This window comes from Berghia stephanieae, chromosome 3 (assembly GCF_034508935.2).
Source record: "Berghia stephanieae isolate SIO BIC M18660-M18661 chromosome 3, UCSD_Bste_1.3, whole genome shotgun sequence".
Taxonomy (NCBI): Eukaryota; Metazoa; Mollusca; class Gastropoda; order Nudibranchia; family Aeolidiidae; genus Berghia; species Berghia stephanieae.
This window is the reverse complement of record NC_088362.1, coordinates 64,502,389-64,520,041: the sequence shown is the minus strand read 5'-3', so window position 1 is coordinate 64,520,041 and position 17,653 is coordinate 64,502,389.

Genomic DNA, 17,653 nt, shown 5'->3' with positions numbered 1-17,653 from the left:
GTTCAAACAAATCACAGCTTTCTGTCTCAAGCCATTAATTTCCAAAGGTGATTCTTGAAACCACTCCATTCTTGATGGTTTAATTCAAAGTTATTAGAAACGGATAAGAATTCACAAAAACCTATCAAGACACAATTGCAGCTTCGATATTTCTTCTTTCATGATGGATTGTCTTTGATGTGACAACAAATAGCCTTTAAACCCCTATTTTATCCCCAAAAGACGAAAGTGTTCAAACACCATCCATTCTGCAAGGCCCAATTTGACACGTAAAAACGTTCCCTTCTTCTCCCAGATTGAGAACGCACTTTATAATAACAACGGTTTAATTTTGTAACCGGAGGGGGCGCAGTCATTCTTTAGATGTCCCGGTGACAAAGTTAAAACTTCAATGAATTCAGAAGCCAATTAGTATACATCTGACAGGGCCTCAATTCCTTCCATATTATTGTGTGACCCGTCCTATCAAATCGGTGATGTGTCTTGGTGACTTAGATGATCTGAATTGAATTTGTAGACAAATAAAATCAGACCAGGGGTAATTTTATTTAATAATAATAATAATATATAATAATAATAATAATAATAATAATAATAATAATAATAATAATAATAATAATAATAATAATAATAATAATAATAATAATAATAATAATAATAATAATAATAATAAAATAATAATAATAATAATAATAATAATAATAATAATAATAATAATAAAATAATAATAATAATAATAATAATAAATAATAATAATAATAATAATAATAATAATAAATAATAATAATAATAATATAATTATTATTATTATTATTATTATTATATTATATTATTATTATTATTATTATTATATCATCATTATTATTATTATTATTATTATTATTATTATTATTATTATTATTATTATTATTATTAATATTATTATCTTTCTCTCTCTCTCTTTCTCTCTCTCTCTCTCTCTCTCTCTCTCTCTATATATATATATATATATATATATATATATATATATATATATATTATATATATATATATTTATATATATATATATATATATATATATATATATATATATATATATATATATATATATATATATATTCTATTGAAAGGAAATATTAGAATTCTTCAAATGTGTGAAAAACTAAAAATGTATGTTTTTCTTAAATTGTTCTATTTTAAAATTAATTTCCAACAGCTTGTGTAGCCAACCAAAATAACAACGATTAGATCTGATGTGTCACATTTTGATTCAAGATTGTGGATAAAAGTTGAAACAATGCTACCTTAGCAATACCTTTGAAACAAGCCTAATGTATCAACACCTTTGAAACAAACCCAATGTATCAACACCTTTGAAACAAACCCAATGTATCAATACCTTTGAAACAAACCCAATGTATCAATACCTTTGAAACAATAACGTATCAATCATTACCTTTGAAACAAGCCTAATGTATCAACCAAAGCCTTTGAGACAAATCCTTACGTCAAGTCATCATTTACAACAGCTGACAAAGGATTGGATCAAGACAGACTTCAATGATTTTCCTGACGGTGGATGAGAGGGATCAATTTGATCCATTTTCTATAAAGACACAAGTCTTAAGGTGAAATCAAAGAGAAGACGGTCAACCAGTTCACATGGAATCTGAATAAACACCGTTTTAGAAATTTGGGCCAGGAAACTCATCCTCCAAATGACAATCTATCAAACTGACTCAAATTTTGTCAAAAACTCTCCAAAGTGGGACATCACACAGGACTTTACTAAAGTCCCAGGTTTGAACGCGTTTGACAAAATGAGGGTCATTTTAATCGATCGATGATATCGATAATATTATTTGAAGGACGAGTTTTGTGGTCAAAATATTTTAAAGCGTTTTTTAGAATACGGTAGAGTTCGCACCGTATCGATACTGACACGTCCTCTGTGATCTCTGAAACAGGTAATTGTTGTACTTTGGAAAATCACGCATTAAAAATGTGGCCTTCTACTATTATCGATCGATTTAAATGACCCTCATCTTGACAAAAACTCCCTAGCCTGGGACTTCATGACTTTCTACCAAGATGAGGGTCATTTATCGATATTAAAATTTTAATTGTCTTGCCAAATTTATATTAAAAAAACGTTTTTTTCCCCAGAGAACGACAATTAACTGATCAGGATATGTGGCTGGTTCACTCTGGTGTAATTTAAGAATCAAGTTCTTTTTGTCCTCTAAGGCAGTAGCAGCTTCTAATGATGCTTACACTATTATGTTATGACGAACCACCCAAATAATAGCAGCTTCTAATGGTGCTCACACTACTATGCTATGACGATCAACCCAATCAACAGAACCTTCTAATGGTGCTCACACTACTATGTTATGACGAACGACTCAAATAGCAGCAGCTTCTAATGGTGCTCACACTACTATGTTATGACGATCGACCCAATCAGCAGCAGCTTCCAATGGTTCTCACACTACTATGTATGGCGATCGACCCAATCATCACATTTCGTACTGTACTTATTGTGCACTGTCGCAAACCCGCCCGGAAGCTTCTTCACAACACATCATTCAATTAGATGCTTTGCGGTTTCGGGATCTTGACCACAACGAGTACATGTTGGACAGGTGGCAAGTCCCCATTGATGCAATGAGCGTACTGTACCGAAGCCGATTGGCTGCCACCCAATGTTTCCTCTTGCTGGTGGAAAAGCCAGCAAATTCTCCCCCGGCTTCGAGGAATCGATGTCTCCGCCCCCTCGAGGGATTGAATTCGTCCAAACCGACTTCCATCTCAAATATGAATCTCTGTCTGAAGTCAGGGAAGCTGCGTGCAAGAGTTGCCGGGACTTATTTCGGCTCTTAACGGGGGCACAGTCCATTATGCGCTTGAGAGGGGTATCCCCATTCCCTCTCTCTTTGACCCTATTATTAAGCCAGTTGTTTGTAATTGTCTCCAGCTGAACATCGAGGAGCTGGATTGTTGCCATTATCGGGCCCCATTCTCTATGCATTGTTGCCAGCGTTCCCAACACTCTAAAGCGGGTCCACTTCCCAACTAAACTAAGTAACAAATTGCTGTACATAAAATGTGAAGAAACACCGCAATCGATTCAAATTTTGGAAACAAGATGGAGACTATTTGGATATACTTTAAGGAGAGACAGAAATATTCCAGATGATAAGGCAATGGATTATTCTTTTTACCAAGCGGACAGAACAAACACGAAGGCAGACCCATAACAAAACATATACAATACGATAAATAAAGACCTCAAGCGCCTAGATGAACACCAGAAATGAGATGCGAAAAGGATTTAGAATACATGAGATCCATCGCGCAGCAGACCGTCATCAGTGGAAAGAACTCACTCAACAGATCAGAGAAGCTGCCAAATCGTCTCAGTCCGAAGATTAGGAGGCGATCGACAATCTGTCAAGAAAGTCAAGGCCGATTCCCCCTGGACTCCTTCCCAAATAGTCAGACGGAACTTCCTCCCAAATAGTCAGACAAACTCCCTCCCAAATAATCAGTCGAACTCCATTCCAAATAGTGAGACAAACTCCCTCCCAAATAGTCAGACGAACTCCTTCCCAAATAGTCAGACGGAACTTCCTCCCAAATAGTCAGACGAACTCCATTCCAAATAGTCAGACGAACTCCATTCCAAATAGTCAGACAAACTCCATTCCAAATAGTCAGACAAACTCCCTCCCAAATAGTCAGACGGAACTTCCTCCAAAATAGTCAGACGGAACTCCCTCCCAAATAGTCAGACGGAACTCCTTTATGGTTGTTATAATTGTGGCAGGCGGCCTCTCTCTAGGGTTGTTCTCTCCATATACCTATACAACAAGTGGCTATGTGGTCTTGTGGTATGACACGCGCCTTCGGATCGGGCGGCGCATAGTTTAGTCCTTGAAAAAGGCTCTTTATTCATTCTCTGTCACCGTACTTGGTGTAAAATGAGCAGGCAGTGGCGTAAGATTAAGATCTGAAAAGTGTTTATGAAACACTGTCAGACTATGCAAAGAGGAAAATAAAAGGGAAAAATTAGCACTGTCTTATACACACTTTATTTTTAGACTTTTATTTATTTTTCATTTCATTGACAGAATCAGATAATGGCGTGTGTGTGTGTGTGTGTGTGTGTGTGTGTGTGTGTGTCACGAGATCTAGTCTATTTTATCACGTCTATGTAAATGGAAACAGACTTGACAATAATAAAGATTAACTTTTGAATACCGTGGCAAGTCGTAAATAAATATAAGAATTCAATTGATTCAATTCCAGTGGCATAAGGCGTTCATCGGAGACTGTTTATTCTTTTCTCCTTTGATCTAAACCTTTAAACAAGATTTCAACAAGATTTCAATAAGATTTCAACAAGATATAAACTCAGTACAAAAGACAGATTCTCGAGAGGATGAATAAGATAACAAACATTTAAAACATAAAATCTCTTTGATTTATTTCTCAGAGTAAATTTGTCTTTAAGGTCTATGGTGAAGTGACTTGCTCAATGCCACACAGCGCGGCGGGGATGTTGATCTCGCATCCTTCTGGGTATGACGAAAAGACAACATTTCTGTGCCACGCTGCCCTAAACACAGAGATGTGTTAAGCACTATTTAATAGGGAATCAAATTGTGATGTCAAAATACTGGTTCCAATCTCATTGGAAGTGTGAAACTAGTCTTCAGGAGGACTGAATACATACATTGTGTAAATGATCTTCTGGTTTCAGAGTGATGACATTTTATTTTCTACTCTAATTATATGCTGGACGTCTATAAAGATCATGCATTCTCGCTCTTTTACATCCCGTAATCCTTAGAATCTGGCTATACATCCTGCTACTGAAACAGTTATGCCACCTTATGATTAAATGTGTAATATATTCAATGTTCACTATCAACCCCAGGGGACCTACTTACTTACTTACTTACTTGCTTACTTACTTACTTACTTACTTACTTACTCCTGTGCCATCTCATAAGTAGAGGTCAATTTGAAATGGTGAAATGGTTCGCCACTCCTCTGTTGCACGCTTTTTGGCTACATTCAGTTGGAGAGGGTCCACTCCAGCCTTTCACATCATCCATCCATGTTCTTGGTGGTCTGTCTGTCTTTTGGTCTTCTGCCTTAAACTTTGACCTCTAAAATATCTTTCATATAACTAGAGGACTGGATGCATACTTTGAACCGGAAGAGATGAAGGAGTGACGTCATGAATTCTCTGCCATGTTCAAACCGGTATAAGTTTGCGATAAATGTGCTCCCTCTAATTTGAAAACATCGGAAAGTCTTTCTGATTCACTTTTTTAAAAAACGAAAAATGTGGAGCTAAATAAACTAGAAAGAGTTCACCTTTTGGCTCTATTTATTCAATTTATCCATATTGGGTGTTGGAGGGTTTGACAATGGATGGAGAGCCACAGGACCAGAGACAAGTGCAGAAGATGTAGAAATGAGTGGAGTGGAGAGCCTTGATCCCCAACGCAATGAAACACGACACAATTGATGATGAAGATGATGATGATGATGATGATGATGATGATGATGATGATGATGCTGATGATGATGAGGATGATGATGATGATGATGATGATGATGACGACGACGACGACGACGACCAATATAACGCATATTTGATTCCCTGCACTGTCAGTTCCATCATCATCATTGCCTTTTTCACCCTGGGTCAGGGTATAGGACACAGACAAACAGTTTCCATCCTTCTCTATCCGACTAACTTTTTTTATCTCATTCCAGGTCTTACACTTCGTCTGTATATCAGCTTCTTTAATTTTCTCGTGTTCCTCTTGCCTTCCCGTTGATCTTCTACCCTGAGGGTTCCAGTCAATACGTTCTTTGTTATAATTGAGTCATCTTTCTAAGCGTGTGTCTAATCCATCTCCATCGTCTTCTTCCTATTCCTCTCCCACTGGTTTCTGCTGTGTTCTTTTCCATACTTCTTCATTTTTATTCCATCCATCCATTTTATCTGAGTAGCTTACGCATGCACCTGTTTACGAAATATGTATCCTCCTTAAACATGCTGTGATCGTTCCAAGTTTCACATCCATACAGTAGGACAGACTTCACTTTGAGTTGAAAGTCTTAGCTTTAGTCGAAGGGAGATATCTTTAGTACTCCAAACTCTGTTCAAAGATGTGATGCAGCCTGTGCCTTTCCTATTCGTGCTTTCACTCTGCTTCCGTGCTCCATCCTTGTCAATTATACTTCCGAGATAGCAGAAAGTGTCTATATCTTCGAGTTCCTGATCTTTACGTTGATCTGCTCCCTTTGACGCGTACCTATCCTCAAGACCTTTGCCTTTGCAGGGTGAATTCTTAGACCAATTGATTCTGAGAGCTGTTTATAATTGTGGTTTTTGCTTGCATCTGGCCCTGGGTGTGGGACAAAAGAGCCAGATCGTCTGCAAAATCCAGATCATCCAACTGTGTCCAGGGGGTCCACTGTATCCCATTTCTTCTCCCTTTGGAGGTTTCCTTCATTAGCCAATCAATGGCAAGGATGAACAGGAATGGTGAGAGCAAGCATCCCTGCTTGACACCAGTCTTAATTTCAAAGCTGTCAGTAAGCTGATCTTCATGTACAACCCTGCAACTTGATCCTTCATACATTTCCTTAATGAGGTTTACTATCTTTTCAGGGAGTCCATAATGTGCCAGAATTTTTCACAATGTTGCTCTGTCAATACTGTCGAAAGCCTTCTCGTAATCCAGAAAGTTGACAATAAGAGGAGAGTTCGATTCTATAGACTGTTCCACTATGACTTGCAGAGAGGCAATCTGGTCAGTGGTTGAACGGTTTTTCCGAAAACCTGCCTGTTCGTCCCGCAGTTTAGCATCTGTTCCATAATCTGCGTCATTTATTCCTGGTACTGATCCACACCACTACCCTTTGGTCCCAACAAAAATGGTGATAGGTGGAGTCTCTAGAGAGACTTATTGTAATGAGATGGCAATGGCTGGGGCATGTCTGTCGCTGATCTGTCAAGGCATTGATAACGACGGTTCTGCGATGAACATCCCCAGGAAAGAAGACGCGAGGCCGACCAGAGAGAGAGAGAGAGAGAGAGAGAGAGAGAGAGAGAGAGAGAGAGAGAGAGAGAAGAGGCGTACCGTGGAGAAGGACCTAAAACAGAAATGTGGACCTCAAGAACAACAGCAGGTGTAGATCCCTAGCGTCGCCACAGGTGGCAGCAGGCCCTGAGGGTGGGGGTGGGGTGGGGGGGGGGGTGAGTGAGAGAGTGACTGATTTACGTCATACTTTGATTTCATTATTTTAATGTTTACTTGTGCATTATGATATTGCCTATACTTACCTACTTACGTTTTTTATTCAATTCAAAGACCAGCTGAGTTCCATCCCGTCAGTCACGTGCCGTGACGTCAAAGTTGCACGTCTAGGGTCTATTCTTGTCTATATCTGAATCAAGTCTATTATCCGCCCATCTATTTAATCGATCGATTTGACGACTTGTCATGAAATATGTATCTTTGCCTTTTATCCGTTTGTCCACCCATCTACTTAGAGGAAAACCCCAAGACTTATTGTTATGGTAAACATTCGCACCGCGTCAAAGAATAGACCAGATAAAGGGGAGCGTTAACAATTGAACATTTATATACTATTTACCGTTCTGCCAGACTTTGAATAAACACGTTTTAATTTTTTTGCCCAGAAAACTCGTCCTGCAAAAATCGATCGATTGAAATGACCCTGACCTGTTGAAAATCTCTCATTGAAGTCTTCCACGAAGTCCCAGGTTTGAGAGTTTTTGACAAGATGAGGGTCATTTTAGTCGATAGATAAATGAAGGACGACGTTTATGGCCAAAATGTTTAAAACGATTTTTCCAGATCACGGCAGCGTTAAGAGTAAGTCATTCATTCCGTTTGATTCCCTTTGAGATGACAGTGATAGATTGGAGGTGACGACACTCCTCCTTTGTGAACACCTGGTCTTTTCTATGACACACCTCCTGTCACTTGACTTTGTCCATGAACATTTTCAGTCAATAAAACGCAGTGTGAGGTATTTGGCAGGTACTCTGATAAAAAACATCTTAAAAATTTGGCCAGATATATACTTCTTCTTCTTCTTCTTCTTCTTCTTCTTCTTCTTCTTCTTCTTCTTCTTCTTCTTCTTCTTCTTCTTCTTCTTCTTCTTCTTCTTCTTCTTCTTCTTCTTCTCTTCTCTCTTCTTCTTCTTCTTCTTCTTCTTCTTTCTTCTTCTTCTTCTTCTTCTTTCTTCTTCTTCTTCTTCTTCTTCTTCTTCTTCTTCTTCTTCTTCTTCTTCTTCTTCTTCTTCTTCTTTCTTCTTCTTCTTCTTCTCTTCTTCTTCTTCTTCTTCTTCTTCTTCTTCTTCTTCTTCTTCTTTCTTCTTCTTCTTCTTCTCTTCTTCTTCTTCTTCTTCTTCTTCTTCTTCTTCTTCTTCTTCTTCTTCTTCTTCTTCTTCTTCCTTCTTCTTCTTCTTCTTCTTCTTCTTCTTTCTTCTTCTTCTTCTTCTTCTTCTTCTTCTTCTTCTTCTCTTCTTCTTCTTCTTCTTCTTCTTCTTCTTCTTCTTCTTCTTCTTCTTCTTCTTCTTCTTCTTCTTCTTCTCTTCTTCTTCTTCTCTTCTTCTTCTCTTCTTCTTCTTCTTCTTCTTCTTCTTCTTCTTCTTCTTCTTCTTCTTCTTCTTCTTCTTCTTCTTCTTCTTCTTCTTCTTCTTGCTTACTGCTACTACTACTACTCGTACTACTACTACTACTACTACTACTACTACTACTACTACTACTACTACTACTACTACTACTACTACTACTACTACTACTACTACTACTACTACTACTACTACTACTACTACTACTACTACTACTACTACTACTACTTACTTCTACTACTACTGCTACTTCTACTGCTACTACTACTACTACTACTACTACTACTACTACTACTACTACTACTACTACTACTACTACAACAACACTACTACTACTACTTTATCATCTTCTTCTTCTTCTTCCAACATGTATATCATTCCATAAGCGGAACGCATCTGGGTAAGCTTGTGTCCAGATAAGTTAACACGTCTTCCGGCGTGCCTCATAATATAATTTGTGTGACTACGTGATCTGGTCATGTGATCTGTTGGTAACTGATTCATCGAAACTTTGTCTTGTCAATGCAAAGTTGAGCTGTTGGAAAATACTCTTTACGCATATCCTATGACCATACTCAGATGTAAAATGAGTATCTGGTTGCTACAGTATTATCTATGTCCCGGTCTGAGCAGCACATAGTTAAGTCCATCGAAAAGGCTCTCATTCTCTCACCATACCCAGGTATAAAATGATTACGTGGTCGTTAACAAAGTTGTCTGTCAGGAAAAAAATGTAATCTCGTCTAACAGGCGTCATGTCTCATCCTAAACGTTAAGTTTTGCTGTTTTTGGATAGGGACCCCTTATAGAGATCTTTCAGCACACATTGTTCATTTTGTTCTATTTTGAACTCACCTGTTTATTTCAAACATGGGACTTCGTGGTAGTTTCAAGTTTAGGAAGTCTTGACAAGTTGTGAATCCTGTTAATCACTAGTTGTATATCGTATCAAACCCTAGTTGTCTACCATGTCAATCCCTAGTTGTATATCATGTCAATCCCTAGTTGTCTATCATGTCAATCCCTAGTTGTATATCATGTCAATCCCTAGTTATGTCACATGTCAGTCCCTAGTTGTGTATCATGTCAATCCATAGTTGTGTATCATGTCAATCCATAGTTGTGTATCATGTCAATCCATAGTTGTGTATCATGTCAATTCAAAGTTGTTTATTATGTCAATCCCTAGTTTTATATCATGTCAATCCATAGTTGTATATCATGTCAATCCCTAGTTGTGTATCATCTCAATCCCGAGTTGTATATCATGTCAATTCCTAGTTGTGTATCATGTCAATCCCTAGTTGTGTATCATGTCAATTCATAGTTGTGTATCATGTCAATTCCTAGTTGTGTATCATGTAAATCCATAGTTGTGTATCATGTAAATCCCTAGTTGTATATCATGTCAATCCCTAGTTGTGTATCATGTCATTCCATAGTTGTGTATCATGTCAATCACTAGTTGTGTATCATGTAAATCCATAGTTGTGTATCATGTAAATCCCTAGTTGTATATCATGTCAATCCCTAGTTGTGTATCATGTCATTCCATAGTTGTGTATCATGTCAATCACTAGTTGTGTATCATGTCAATCCATAGTTGTGTATCATGCAAATCCCTAGTTGTATGTCATGTCAATCCCTAGTTGTGTATCATGTCAATCCATAGTTGTGTATCATGTCAATCCATAGTTGTGTATTGTGCCAATTCCTTGATATTTGACATACAGTCTTTTTGACCAAAATGAAAATGGAATGTTTTGTCATCGCATGACAGCTGTATTTATTTTTTTAGTCATCTTTTGAATAAGGCCTCTCAGCTCTTGTCAGTTATATGGACAATCGAAAATGAAGTCGTTGACAAGTGTAGAATTTGTTGTGTAGGAGTTGCAAGGTGTATCACAGGCCTGCCTAATACAACGAAAAATTCGTAGAATTACGAAATTTTGGTTCAAATTTCATAACTTTATGATCATCTTTAAGTCATTTAAACTTATTGAAAATGAAAATTGATGCCAGACGATATAATTTTAAGAAGTTTAAAGTGTTATTAAATCCTTGTGAGGGTAAACTGTTGATTTTTAAAGTTAATCATAGTGACTACAATTTTTATCCCACAAAAATGTCGAATTATAAATTTTTTAAGTAGACGAGTCTGGGATTGAATTTTTCTGATTGACAAGGACACGTTCTTAAAATTGTCAAATTGCCATTTCTTTTTCAAGGTTTTCATTTTAAGTTTGTTGAATTGAGACTAGCTATACGGCTATGTGGTCTGGTGGTAAACACCCGTCTGTGGATCAAAAGGTCTTGGGTTTGAGTCAAGCTCTGAGTGGCGCATAGTTGAATCCTTGGAGAAGGTTTTTTACTCATATTATCTCACTGTACTCAGGTGTAAAATAAGTAACCTGGCCTTTAACAGCATCTGTCGGGAAAAAAATGTTATTTTCGACTAATAGGCGTCACGTAAAGTTGTCCTACATGTCGTAACCCCTTGTAAAGCGCTTTTAGCACGTTTAGAGATTATTGCGCTACATAAATGCTCAACTTCAACTGAATTATTCCTACTCCTGAATGCAGAACACACACATAAACACACACAATCACACATAAACACACACATGCACACACACGTATTTCTATTGATAGAGTATAGAGATAGATGTATGATAAGACAGGTCAATAGACAGATTACCAGACCTATATCTACAACTCTGACCTTCAGGATGTCAGTAAAACAGCTCCCAATCGGAGTCCAACCAACGTAAAATTCATCAGACATGCTAATATGTACAACACTTTGTTGACTTAGTGAGTAAATAATTTCTGTAAAAATAAATTTAATAATCTAAAAATACACCTAAGTTTACAGAAAAATTTGATACAGTCTAAAAATACACTATGTTGTCAACAAAATTTAATACAGTCTTAAAATACACCCAAGTTGACAGGTGAATTTAAAACATTGTAAAATACACCTAAATTTATAGTTGAATTAACTACAGTGTAAAAATACAACTAACTTTATTACAGTCTAAAAACACCTTTCAAATTTTCAACTAAAATTAACATAGTCTAAAAATTCATCTATGTTTTCAACTAACTTTAATTTAAATTTAACACAGTCTAAAAACACACCTGACTTTTCAATCATAATTTAAAATTGTCTAAAAATCCACCTTAGCTAATTACCATCGCCTTAGAACCCATCCTTGCATCTGTTAACTTCAACAATCACAAAAACCCAACTTTTCTATACGAATGACAGTCTTTTTTTGCGCAATCCCATCCCAAAATTACACCTAGTACCCTGCCCCACTCCCCCCCCCCCCCCCCCCCCCCCGTCCGTCTCCTCAGCATGTCCACCGTATCAATCCCAAGAACCACACGAGTCTTTTATTCCCGAACGCCTTCCAAACCACTTCATAGACGTCTTCACGCAATTTCATTATAAGTAACTTTTTCAAGAGCCCTTGTCATGTCCAATACACCTCACCATCAAGCACCTCTTGAGTTAATACAGAATAAACCCTCCACCCCCAACCCCGAAATTACTTTATATTGTCATCCTTCTCCTTTAAAGGGGGAGGGGGAGGTGAATGGGACGACAACAATGAATAAAATGACTGGGAAGTTTCCGTCAGTGTTCACATCATTTCAATTTGTCCAAAAACGAACACCAAAAAAACCCAGATCGTTGAAGTAAAAGTACACCTGCGCTGGTTGGTGCCCTGTCTGCAGGGCCGTTCAATGACTTGATGTCGTGTTTTGTTATAATACATGGAAAAAAAAATAAAGGGGGGGGGGGGGGGGGGGGGGGGTCGCAGTGATACGGGTGCAAACGATGGTTGAGCAAAAATGACGAGAGATGGCGGTTCGTGTTACAACCCTTACATCCACTTATCTATTGTTTCGTGTGATGGGAGAACACATAGACACATCCCTACTCTCCGTTGACTTCAACGTGACATGTTGATGTTAAGAAGTATGATTGTCACTGTAATTTTTCTAACCCCCCCCCCCCCCCTAGCTCCCTCTCCAATATTCTGACTGACGATTTTGTATGACACATTCATCAGATTAGCATAAAAATTTAAATCAGGAGAAATTTGTTCTTTAGTCAGTCAGCCGCCGTACCATGAAAAAGACACGTATTTTTAAAATTTGGCCAGAAAACTCGGCCTTCTAATATCAATCAATTTAAATGGCAACAACTTTCAAGCCTGATGTCAATACAGCCACCTCGCGAGGTCCCAGGTTTGAGAGTTTTTGCCAAGATGAGACATGTAAATCAATCAATATTCAAAAGACGAGTTTTCTGGCCAAATTCTTAAATATGCTTCTTTAGAAAGACGTGGAAAAAAACGAAGGTCTGTTCTCGGGGTTTTAGGAAAGATCTTCGTTTTCTTCCACGTCGTTCGTCGATCGCAGTAGGTTAGAAACGTAATCGTTAACTCTCTAGTATATCGTGGCGAAGTTAGTTTTGCCTCCATCCTCTTGTCTCCGTGTGGAACGTATGGCCTCTAGGGAGGTCTGTCACCTGCTGATGTCCTTGACCATCTTCTTATTCGCCCCCCCCCCCCCAGGTGAGTTCTGCCATTTTCAATTAGGTGGGTCAGTGAGCGCCTCGCCTCCGTGTGTTTCGAACGCCCAACCTTTCGTGTTCCTTAGAAGATCTAATCGAGAGACTGGCGGGGTGAACAAGGTACTTGATCATTGAATTCCTAACCACGCATATCAAACTGGAGGTGAAATTCTATTCAATATACTGGAAAATAAACATATAATTTCTTACACTAAGGGGTCCCGATAGCTCAGTTGGTAGAACACTCGCTTTTTTTTATTTTTTTAAAGATAATTCTAGATACCATCCAAAATATATTCCAGGGATCAACGTAAGTGTCAGTGTGAGTGTGGACGATCAGATAATGTTATTGTGCTTTGATAACAATTCTTGTAGCCTACAGTAACTGGCTAGTTTTATGTCTGGGGGATTAGGATGGTGGAAATTAAATTATTACATCTCAAAGTTCACATATTAGCAGGTCTGATAACAGAGCGCAGTGATGGGCTTTCTTTACTATTGTTATGATAGACAATACGTTGCGTTGGTTTATGTGTATTCCCATTATAACAATGATCCCATAACAATTTAGGTTATCATACCTGCAAAAAAGTACACGTAGTTACAGCTCGTTTTCTTTTGTCTATCATTTCTTTTGTGATGTCAGCATGTAGTAAGCTCCATAAACACACGATCTTGAGTCATCAATCGTGCTTAATGATCTGCACGGAAAGTGATGACGTAATTACACAACTAATGAGAGATAGAGAGAGACGCTGGTAAATTATATGCAGGTAGAGTGATAAAGTAATTATACAACTAGAGAGAGAAAGCGAGAGAGAGAGAGAGAGAGAGAGAGAGAGAGAGAGAGAAAGAAATAAAGAGAGAGGCAGGGGTGGGGTATTTACACAAGAAAATTATTATTATTATTATTATTATTTATATTATTATTTATTATATTATTATTTTATTATTTATATTATTATTATTATTATTATTATTATTATTATATTATTATTATTATTTATTATTATTATTATTATTATTATTATTATTATTATATATATTATTATTATTATTATTATTATTATTATTATTATTATTATTATTATTATTATTATTATTATTATTATTATTATTAGTATTATTATATTATTATTATTATACTACTACTACTACTACTATTATTATTATTATATTATCATTATCATTATTATTATTATTATTATTATTATTATTATTATTATTATGATTATTATTATTATTATTATTATTATTATTATTATTATTATTATTATTATTATTATTATTATTATTATTATTATTATTATTATTTTTATTATTATTATTGTTATTATTATTATTTTTATTATTATTATTATTATTATTATTATTATTATTAGTAGTAGTAGTTAGTAGTAGTAGTAGCAGCAGCAGCAGCAGCAGTAGTGTAGTAGTAGTAGTAGTAGTAGTAGTAGTAGTAGTAGTAGTAGTAGTAGTAGCAGTAGTAGCAGTAGTAGTAGCAGTAGTAGTAGTAGTAGTAGTAGTAGTAGTAGTAGTAGTAGTAGTAGTAGTAGTAGTAGTAGTAGTAGTAGTAGTAGTAGTATCATCATTATTATTAATTATTATCTTCATGTTTGCCTATACATTCTATTTTTAGCATTTACATTTCCTTGACTTAATACCATTGGAGACAGTGGGTTACCAATAAAACACTAAGATCTCTACGTCACATAATATAATACTCAAAGACCATCTAAAGTCATATCTCATGACATCTGTTTATCCAATGAGCATGTATCATGTTTAAAGTAGTTCAATGAAGAACATTATTACCCGTCGTTAATTGAGTCGTAGTGGAGGTAAAGAAAACCACGCCCCTTGAATTATTCGGACAATCCGACCAGTCAATATTTAGTAAGCAAAGTCAATGATTGTTAAACTAACCCAACAACGCTGGTCTTACTGTCCAATGTATGGCTTTAGGTATAATACTCACCATTTCTACTCACTTGATCAATCAACCCAACACACACAACTTTGTGTACTTCAAATATTTAATTTATAGTCTGATTGAGAGAATTTATTGAGAACTAATCACCCTACGAGCAGTCGAAAATCTATATTATAGTGAGGTAAACTAATAACGCATCCTAAAAATGAAATGTAACAGTAACAACACTCCAAACTCTTTTGTAACGTTGTGTAACGATTAGTGTGGCCATAAACCAGATAGCTGGCGTACTCTGGAAAAACACATATTTAAAAACTTGGCCAGAAAATTCGTCCTTCAAATATCGATCGATTTAAATGATCCTCACCAACACAACTGTTAAACCTGGAACTTCATTGAAATCCCAGGTTTGAGAGTGTTTGTTGTTTTTTTTTCCAAGATGAGAGTCATTTAAGTCGATTTGTATTTGAAGGACGAGTTTTCTGGCCAAAATTGTAAATAAGAATTTTTTCCAGAGTACGACAGTTAGCAGGTTAAACGCCATTCTCATAACCCATCAACTAAAATTGTGTTTGTCTTGGGGTTCAAATTTTAAAAAAAAATTCCATGAGAGAAGATATTATGGTTGAGATGTTGATGACTGCATGTGATGAATTTTGTTACAGCCAGAAGTGTCATCCTGCGATAATTTCCACATTTTATACAGTGTCAATATTACATTAGCTTTCATGCCTTCCTAATGGAGTGGATCCCATTTTTGTAACATCCCAGGGACAGAAGCATTGTTATGACAAAGCCTATCCTATTCCCACGACCAGTTAGGAGTGAGATCAAACACACCTGCGAGAAGTGGCTGCAATTTGTTCTAGCTCAAGTATAATCAAACCCTGTAACTTTTTTCGGCTTTTTGGAATCAGCAAACTTTTCAAGCAGCAATTTGGTGGATTTTACCACACAGGAACAAGTCGGGTACGACGATTTGATGTCAGATATTTATTAATATATACCCCAATGTCAATGAATGAAGTACACCCGAAATGCCAATCCCTGCGTGAAACGTAAAGAATTGACATAGCTTTTATTTACTTTTCAATCACTTGAAAATTTCTAAATAATGAAACACAAGAGGGTGTTTTTCAGAAGGGATGTTTGCTTATCTTTGTAAACGAGAAAGAAGAAAAAAGAAAGAAGGAAGGAAGGAAAGAAGGGAGCTAAGGTGTAAGAGAGGGAGTAAATAGACGGAAGAGGGATTTGAGGATACTTCGCTGTATGCTAGATCTTTGGTTGTTGGCGGCAAAAGTCCTAGATTTGTCTTTTTCTTCTATTTTTACTTTTCGTTCATAATTATTCATTCATCTATCTATTAATTTATTTATATAGTTTGAATTTATTTTTTAAAAGTTGGATAGGGTTGTGAGCACGAAAGTTGATGCTCAGGGTATGCGTGGTGGGGGAGGGGGGAAGGGGGTGGTGTAGAATGTGGGGGGGGGGGGTTGTAGGATGTGGAGGTGGGGGGGGGGGGGGGAGAGAGGTTACATGTTGGCGGCAGGAATTATCCAGGGCAATGGATGAAAAGTAGGGGTGGGCGGAAAGCAGTTGTGGGGGGGGGGGGGGGGGGGGGGGGGGGTTTAAGGTGTAGATCATGTATTTAATAACATAAAGCGTCGAAGAGAGAACTCTGATAAAGAGTTGGGTGGAAGGAAGTCAATAAAATACCTTGTCGTGAACAGGCAGATAAATTGAATTTGGCGATGAACACGCCGGGAAGGTGCAAAACCCATTGAGTCGTCGATGAATACGTGTTTATGATTCGACCTCCCGTTTTTGTCAGTCGCTGTTGCTGAAAGAACAGAATCGGTTCTCTTCGTGTGCCATTCACCTTGTTCAAACAAACTATTTGATTTTTATTCAGTCCCACTTCTCATCGGCAACCGAACTTTCGGCTTTTGTAATTGCCGTTTTGAAAGCTATAGAAACGCGAGAGAAAAGATCGCCGTTGACATAAGCAAATCCGAAGCCACGCACAATCACGCGGAGGATCGGTATTCTACGCGATGTTCTGGCAGGGTATCGCCTCCAGGCAAAACGATTACCGAGTGATGAGAGCCCATTCAGACGGAACATTGAGGCTGAATCCTGAAACGTTTGCTCGAGTCAATGCCTCAGGGCTCTATCCAGTCTATAACCCTCAGTTTCCCCCATCGTCAATTTCAGCATTCTGTTTTTTCGATTATTAAAAGGGAAAAGCCAGCCAGTCAAATTGTAATGGTTACCATCATCGCGATGGCGGATAAAAAATAATAGAATGATAAAATGGTTTGAAAATAATTATATAAACAAAGGAATGTGAGGGGAAGGGAGAAAAAATAAATATGAGCAAAGGTGGAGGAGAAAGAGGCAGTGGGTGAGAGAGAGGTGGGGGGGGGGGGCGGAGAAAGAGTGGGAGAAAAAAGGAAAGAGAC